Genomic DNA, 8,631 nt, shown 5'->3' with positions numbered 1-8,631 from the left:
TCACTCATTATAGTGGGGAGAATAGAAAGTATACCTAATGAACTTTTCATGCTGATTGAGGAGATTTTGAGGTAGATTGCTGAAATCCCAACATGGCTGCTATAGGCTGCATATGATAAAGTTCTATAAGACAGGAAAGAACTGGCAAGGATAAAAATAGAGTTGAGAGGGAATATGAAGAATCCAGGAATGCTAAGATTGCAAAATTGGAAAGTTAAACTGCTTTTCACCATATTAAATATACGGCTATTAAAATATAGCCTCAGGGGAAAGAATAATTCTCTGGTACTTCCAATAAAATATAGCATCAGAGTATGTTAAAATTAAATGTGTGACTATAATACCGTTTTTTAAACCTCTGAAAGAATTAAATGAGCATCTAGTAGACCTCTTCAGCTGGAAAAAAATGAGGAATGCCTCCTAGAAAGTTTAAGAGTATGGTCTCCCAGATATCTTATACACCCAGGGAAACTATCATTGCAATGAAACAATTGTGGTTGTAGCCATTGGAATGTGAAATTGAATGAAATCAAATACATAGAAATTTTAGTTTTTGAGAGAGCTGTATTGGCAAAATCTCTCTCATCTGGACTAAAGAAACTGAAAGTGTACAAGATGTAAAAAGAACATTGAGTCTTCTCTTTTCTCTATGTGGAAAGCAGGTTCAAAACCTCCTCTGCTCTGAAGAAAAACATATTCTCCCATGTGTTCTTCAGAAATGATCAAGAAGATTTTTTTTTAGAAACGGAAAGGCCTCCTAAATGACAGAAAAGGAGCAATGGAGAACAGTGGGTGAGGGAATCATGCCCAGAGAGCAGACACAGGACCTAATCAAAGAGCATTGCCTGCTCCTAGGATGGGTGGATTTGGCACTATTTGTCGAGCAGGAGTATGAAATTTCTATGGACAATTGACTGGTATGTGCATTCCTTTATTACTTTTTTTGAAGGGGAATGTTTATGATGCTTTTTCCCATCCTTGTTATACCACTGTACTTCAGATTCTGCTGAAATTTCAATTAGCTTATGAATCACAAGGAACTGCATTTTGGCATAATGTAGATCTTCTGATTCTGAACTTTGAGTCTGCTCCTTTTGGTGAAACTTTTTTGGGGGGTTTTGTCTAGGAATGAGTATATTTTATATGTGAGTAATTATGACCAACAAAGAAGCTGTGAAAGATTGAATCATTCTTCTCAATTCTTAACTCCCTTGCAGTAACAATATACATCCACAGTCCTATCATGATGGAAGGAGAGAACTAGCCAACTCTTGCTTTGGGTTTCATCACAAGAGTTGTTTTAACCATAAGATGCTAGTGGATGTGATACAAACAAAGGCTTTAAAAGGTCTTTGAAGCTGAGCTTGCATTCTTGTGCTCCTACCTTTCATGTGTGAAGAATATGCCTTTGGTAGCTTTGGGGTCCAAAAAGGATGAGAGACACTTAGAGATAATCTGAACCCAACCTGCAGTTTGGAGTTAAGCCCCATCAAACCCATACAAGCCTAACCAAGACCAGCTGAACCTCAGATCCATAAGCATGAAATAAATACTTACTTTTTATGTTCTGAAGGGTATTTTTTAAACACAATATTATTATGGTTATATTTAAATCATGCACTCTCTTTTACTTAACAGAATACTTTGATGAACCTTTGGCAATTAGGAAATTCTTACTGCATTGTCTTGAAGGAGCATAAATGAAGAAAAGGTTGAATTTCTTGGCATAACAAAGTGATATATATTTGCAAGGAAGACCAGCGGCCCAAGCAAACGTGAAGGGACATAACAGAAGAAAGTTATCCTGAAATGAAATAACATCTAAATCTGTAGTTTATTTATAAGTTTGCACTATATTCCAGTAAAAAATTTAATCAAAAGTTCACATAAGTGATATCCTGATGAGTTTACTGAATGAAGTGCACAATTATTTCTTCTTCTGATTAAAATAACACTCAAAGTTTAAACTATTCTTCAATCAATTCTTGTGGGGGATTCCCCCTCATATCACTTTCAGTGCTCTGTAGAAGGAAGACCCCAGAGCTAGCTCATCCCAGTTTTGAAACGCAAAACAAAACAAAACAAAACCAAAAATTGGGTTTAAATACTCATCAGGGCACCTCTGACTACACTGAGAGGTCCATATTGGAGATGACCCTCAGATGAGTCAGAGAGCTTATGCTGTTTTTCAAGGTGGAGTTAGAAGAGAATAGTTTTTCCTTTCTTGTTGCTAAGCTTTGAGACTCTGTGTCTGGAGCTGTTTATAATCATATTCCCAATTTTCCTAAAGACTTCTCCCACAAAAGTCCTTACTTGGAAATAATGAAGTAAACACATGGTACAAAGCACAGAATGGAAGCAAATAAGAAACTGACAGCATTTGAGTACTTATTCTAGTCATCCTTAATGGTAGTGATACTCCTCCCCTTCTTGGTTAGTGTGTGTGCAATTTCAAATCTCTCTGTTTTGCTCATGCCAGTTCATAGTTAATTTCTGTCATTTTCATTGAAACTTTCCTAGTTAATGTGTTAGGCTTCAATTAAAAAAAAAAAAAAACTCCCTTGGCACTATGACAGGGAAGAAAAAAAGCAGTTTACTTATTAGGAGTGAAAAAACATCCTCAGACTTTTTCATACTAATGACATAAGAATAATATCTATAAGTTCTGAATTCTGATTGGATAAAGAGAAAAATTATAAAATCAAGGTTTTATACTCATTTAAATCATTTTGAACATATAAAGGTAAAGACTGGCATTCTTAAACAAATCAGGAAATATAGCAAACATAAATTCTTAAAATCAACTTGTTAGAGGCATCAAACCAAAGACTGAATCAAACAAAGAACTTGGGAATGAAGACACTATACTATGAAAGGACTGGGAATAAAAACTGAATACCATGGATTATGGAATTATTGAGTCATGGCAAAATAAATGTGTGAGTTATGTTTAAAAAAAGAAAGAAAATGTTAAGACACTGGGAGAAAAAATACACCATTTGAAAATATATATTAAAACTTCAATGGATTAGACCAAAATTCCAGCACTGCAGTAAAAGTCAAAGGTTAGGAGTAGAAAAGGAGGGAAGCATGATAAGTTGGACATTGACAGATTAAATATATCACAGCAGAAAAGGCAGAAAATAAAAAAGAAGACAATTCAAGGGTTAGTTTGTTGAAAGAAAAATGAATGAATTAAGATAAAAAATAGTCACCATAATTTTAAAACAAATAAAATAAAACACCACCAGTCAGTTGCAATACTGATAGTTCACGTGTAACACACTTGAAGAAACATCTTCATAGACAAAAAAGGGAAGCGTCCAAATAGATTTCATAAAACCCATATATCAGTAATCTCTCAAACCTAACAAAAGCAACACATTGCAAACGAAAAAGAAAACTAAATATTGCCCAGAAATATGTCTGCAGAACTGTTAAGTTAAATATTAACACAAAGAACCATGCAATACATGAAAGTAATAACTAACTGTAACCATGTACTCTTTATAGAGCAAGGATGCTTTAAAATAATGAAATTTATTTATTTGATTCCAGTATTAACTCAAACCTTGAAAAATGTAAGACCATTTCACTAGCTTATGCAAGGATATTTAACAGAACTAAACCTTTATTCTTGATGAAAACACTTAATAATACCAGACAGATAATTACTTATTATAAATGTGACCAAATTAGCAAGCAGCCACAATTATGTCAAATTGTAAAAACTAGAAAGATTTCCTTTAAAATTAGGAAAACTATATGGATACCTACACTCAATACTGCTATTTAACAATACTTTGGAAATACTAGTCTATACATAGATGCTGGAGAATTAAATATACAAAAATACTGAATAGAAAATTTTCTGCCTTATTATTTGCTATTAATATGATTTTACCACTGGGAAAATAAAGAGAAGTCACTGAAAAAATCTATAGAAAAACATATGGGGACTTCCCTGGTGGCACAGTGGTTAAAAATCCGCCTGCCAATGCAGGGGACACTGGTTCAAGCCCTGGTCTGGGACGATCCCACATGCCATAGAGCAACTAAGCCCTCGGGCCACAACTACTGAGCCCATGTGCCACAACTACTGAAACCCACGCACCTAGAGCCCGTGCTCCACAACAAGAGAAGCCACTGCAATGAGAAGCCCGCACACCGCAACAAGGAGTAGCCCCCACTCGCCGTAACTAGAGAAAGCCTGTGCACGGCAATGAAGACCCAATGCAGCCAAAATTTTAAAATAATTAATTAATTAATTAAAAAAAATATGAATCTAGTAAGGTGATGTAGTCACAAAATTAATGTACAAATACCAAAGGCTTTTTTGTCACAAAATATAAGAAAAAATTCCATTAAGTTATAGCAACAAAAATATAAAACTAGGAATAAACTTGTATGGCATTTGTAATGATAATATAGAAAAAAAGATAAATGGCCAAAGAACATAAGGGAAGACAAATAAATGTAAAAATATACTGTATTTGTGGAGGAAATAAACATTAGGAAAGCTCAATACTGTAAAACTATCCATCCTTCTCAGATTTATCTAGAAATTCAATGTGGTCTTAATCAAGATAGTAACAGTATGTTTTTCTTGGAACTTAAAAAAAGTTGATACTAAATTTAGTCTAAATTTAAAAACATGGAAAGATAATCAGGAAATTTTTCTAAAAAGGAAAAATGAGAGCAGACTACCCTTAAAATTAGTAAAACTGAAAATAAATCAATATCAGTAAAATCTTTTTCTTACTGGTTGGGGCTAGACAAATCAATGAAATATGCTACAATCTCCAGATAAAAAATTTTAAAATATAGAAATTTAATATACATTAAAATGTATTGCAAATAAGTGGGATAAAATATATATTATTAACTTCTTTTCTTGGTACTACTGGCCAGCATTGGTACTAGCAAAGTGGGGTTTGAATGTATTCTTGGTTCAGTACTTACACTAAAATAAATCTGAGATGAAGTAAAGGTTTAAAATTCTAAATAAAAAATAGAATAAAAGTTCTAAAGTAAAACATGGGAGACTATGTTTTTTAATACAGAGTGGGGAAAAATACTGAACATGACTTCAGAATGATTAGAGATGTCTGTAAGAAAGAAATAAGTAATATAAATAAATGGGGAAATTATTATATTTGTAACTCTATGACAAGAGCAAACTTTCTTTAATATAGAAAAAGATTTTACATATCAAAAAGAGAAAATGAATAATCAAAAATAAAAATGTGCATCAAGCACAAAGAGGTAATTTATATAGAAATGTACACATATGAAAAGATGCTCAGCCTCATTCATATTTAAATAAATCATTCTGGACAATCATTGCTTTATCAGATTGAAATGATTAAAAAATTATAATAGTTTTGGCAAAAGCCTGGGCTAGAAATAGATACTCTCCTATACTATTGGGGAGGGTGTTAATTAGCACAGTCTTTTTGGAAGGATATGTAATAAAGTCTATCAAAAATTTAAATTCACATACCTTAGCTCAGCATGTCCTCTTTCAAGAACAAGTTTTCTACAGATACACCAGCAGAAGTACCCTAGAAAACCAACACCAGAATGTTCATCATTGCACTGTTTATACGAGTGAAAAAGTGGTTAAACAAAAGACCCCTCAGTGTTTATCAAGAAATAACTGGCTAAATATATGATGGTACACATTGTTGAAGGAGGTCAACAAAAGAACCCAACAGCAGGTTAACCTGAGAGCTGGACCTGGTCAATCGGAGCCTCCTCACCCCACACTCTCTCCTTGGAAACAACATTCTGCCCACTTTTCCACAGCCAGAGCCATGTTCAAGGATGCAGCCTTAAGAGAGCAGGGTATTGTTGAGACTATCTGGACTGCATACAAGACTGAATTCAGTTCAAGCCTCTTATAAACTTTTAAGATTCTGGTGGGCCAGTGTAGAGATCTACTCCTGGTGCAGACCCCCAAGACAGGCTTGGTAACAGTAAGTTTCCTTGCCTATTAAACATGCCGCCTACCACTCTAGAGTGGTCTGCCTCTTTCTTTGGTTTTCTCTGCCCTCCTTGTGCAGGAGCATTTCAGATTTCTCCCGGGGAGCTAAACATTTCAAACCAACGATTGGTGAGTCAGCCAGGACACTGAAGAAATGAGTCTTGGGAAAGAGGCATCCTCAGGGGAATTCCTGAGTTAGCCATGGACCTTTGTGTGGAGACGGGTGGCCTGTAGGTTAGATGCTTGTGGACCAAAAAGTGTGAACAAGGATTTCTCCAAAATGCTTGCTGGTTTGATGTGCTTGTTTGAGAGCTGTACAATGGCACTGTGGCAAAGTAGAGAAAAAAGGGCTGCTACAGTGGGCTGGACTTTCCTGTGGTAGTTCAGCTGGCCATCGATGCCCAACTAGAGGCTGAAGCTCGAGCTAGAAAGTGGGAAGAAGAACTGAGGTTAGAGAAGAATGTGTGGGTGTCCTCTGCTCTGTTCACTTCGGGGCTGGCAGAAAAGGGGGAGAGCAGGAAAATAAGTTGGAGACCTTAGCCTGCCGTTTTGAAAGTTGGGGGTGGGTGGTGCAACCTGACTCAGATTAAGGTCCGAGCCCTTGTGATAAAGCCTGATTGGGACACTAAGAGGTGGAATCCCTGGGAAAGTGAGGAAGATGTAATTGATGACAGTGAAACAGATGAAACACTTTGTGCCCTATGACCTTTAATACAAAGGAAAGCAGAAGCACAGCAACCACAACCCCAGCCAGCGGGGCAGCCTCCGACTCAGGGAACATTCATGATGAAAGAATATACTCCTGCTGAGCTTATTGATATAGCTGCCCATCTCCAGCAAAAGGCCAGGGAAAGTATCCAGGCATAGTTAGTGAGGTTATGGGATATGGGGTGTGCTGGCATTTCTCTGACCAGGCAGGAAGCAGAGAAAATCACCACACACCCTACCCTCCAGCAGCACCTGAATGGCCCTGGGAGGTGAGTAAGGGAGATTCAGTTGACTCACTCCCTTGCAGATTGGGTTATTCTAGCCTGCGGGGAGTTTGGCCCAATGAGGGAGAACTTCCTGGGCATTGGAGACCCTGGAAATCTATAGAGGAGGTACAACAAATTGTTAGGGAGTTGGGAATGAGACAGGCCATCCACACTCCCATCTTTGAAATCCCTGATCCAGTCACATTCACTGCAGGAATGAAAGCTAAGATACTCCAGTCTTCTCTCGTACCTGTTATGGGATGCTGGTATCCATGCTGAGCCTGGTCATGGGACAAGACATTCATGATGCTTGGCAATCCATTACTGGTCTGAGAGAAACTGACAAATCCTGGAACAGGTATCGGCTGTGAGAAAGACCCGAGACAGGGAGGAAACTGTTATAGCCAAAATGCTATCCCAATCTCCTGTGAAGGGTCCAGTAAAAATAGCCTGGAAGTAAATGTGGTTTGACCTCAGTGCTCCTTTATTGCCCTGCAGTTTTAAGCAGATTGAGGAATGCCATCAGGGAGTCCTCTAGCCAAAGTCAGGCATCAGAGCAGAGCTGTTCCTTGTCTTCCAGGACCACGAGTACCTTAACTGTGTTCAGTCATGGCTGCGAGTAAGCTGTGGGAACCATAACCTTAGCACAAATGCACTGATATCTTTCTGAGCACAACACTGGGACCCTTGATGATCAATGAAGCCCTGTGTAGTTGCAGGGCTTTGAGGTATAATTCCCAATCCATCTTCCAAATTCTTCTCCAGAAGAGGAAAGAGACTTTGAATAAGGAGGAAGAAAATATTGATACCATTTCTCCTTTTACTAAATTCCCTGCCTAATGCACTCATTATTGGTTGTAAATGGTAGATTAATAAAGGCCTAGGGTTAGTGATTCACCTGTATCAGGGTAATGAGAAGGGATATTTTCAGAGTAAAAATAGAAAAAGAAAATAAAGGAAAAAAACATCATCTAAAGTATCTGAAAATGCCCCTAAAATCCTATCAAAACCTAAATAACTTAATGTCACATATCTCCACTAATTAAGCCAGGCTTTTCTAAAGAAGCAACATCAAGATAAATACGAATAATTATTCATTTTTTCTGTTTTGTTTAATTATGTGTGTTGTGGATTTGAACCTATTTTTTATTTTAAATGTGCAATGTTCCAGATACATTATGCTTAATATAGGTTTATATAAGTAACCTGGGATCCCGAATATCATTTATGACATTCATAACATTCCTTCTATAAAGAAGTAGCTTCCAAGTTTCCAGGGATGAATTTATAGATGAGATTTTGGGATACAACCTATTTGCAAGTTGGAGATGTCTTGTATCTTTCAATAGCACACTATGCGATGTTTGCAAAATGTTTCCACCTCTGTTATTTCAGACTTCCCATATCACTGTGGAGTACGGAAGTGGGCAGCAATTGTCTTTAATTCCTTCTTTCTCCATCTGAGATTCTTTTTTTTTTAAACATCTTTATTAGAGTATAATTTCTTTACAATGATGTGTTAGTTTCTGCTTTATAACAAAGTGAATCAGCTACACATATACATATATCCCCATATCTCTTCCCTCTTGCGTCTCCCTCCCATCCTCCCTATCCCACCCCTCTAGGTGGTCACAAAGCACTGAGTTGATCTCCCTGTGCTATGCAGCTACT

The sequence above is a fragment of the Balaenoptera ricei genome, chromosome 4, assembly GCF_028023285.1.
Source record: "Balaenoptera ricei isolate mBalRic1 chromosome 4, mBalRic1.hap2, whole genome shotgun sequence".
Lineage (NCBI taxonomy): Eukaryota > Metazoa > Chordata > Mammalia > Artiodactyla > Balaenopteridae > Balaenoptera > Balaenoptera ricei.
The sequence above is the reverse complement of the archived record's forward strand: the minus strand, read 5'-3'. Positions refer to the sequence as shown.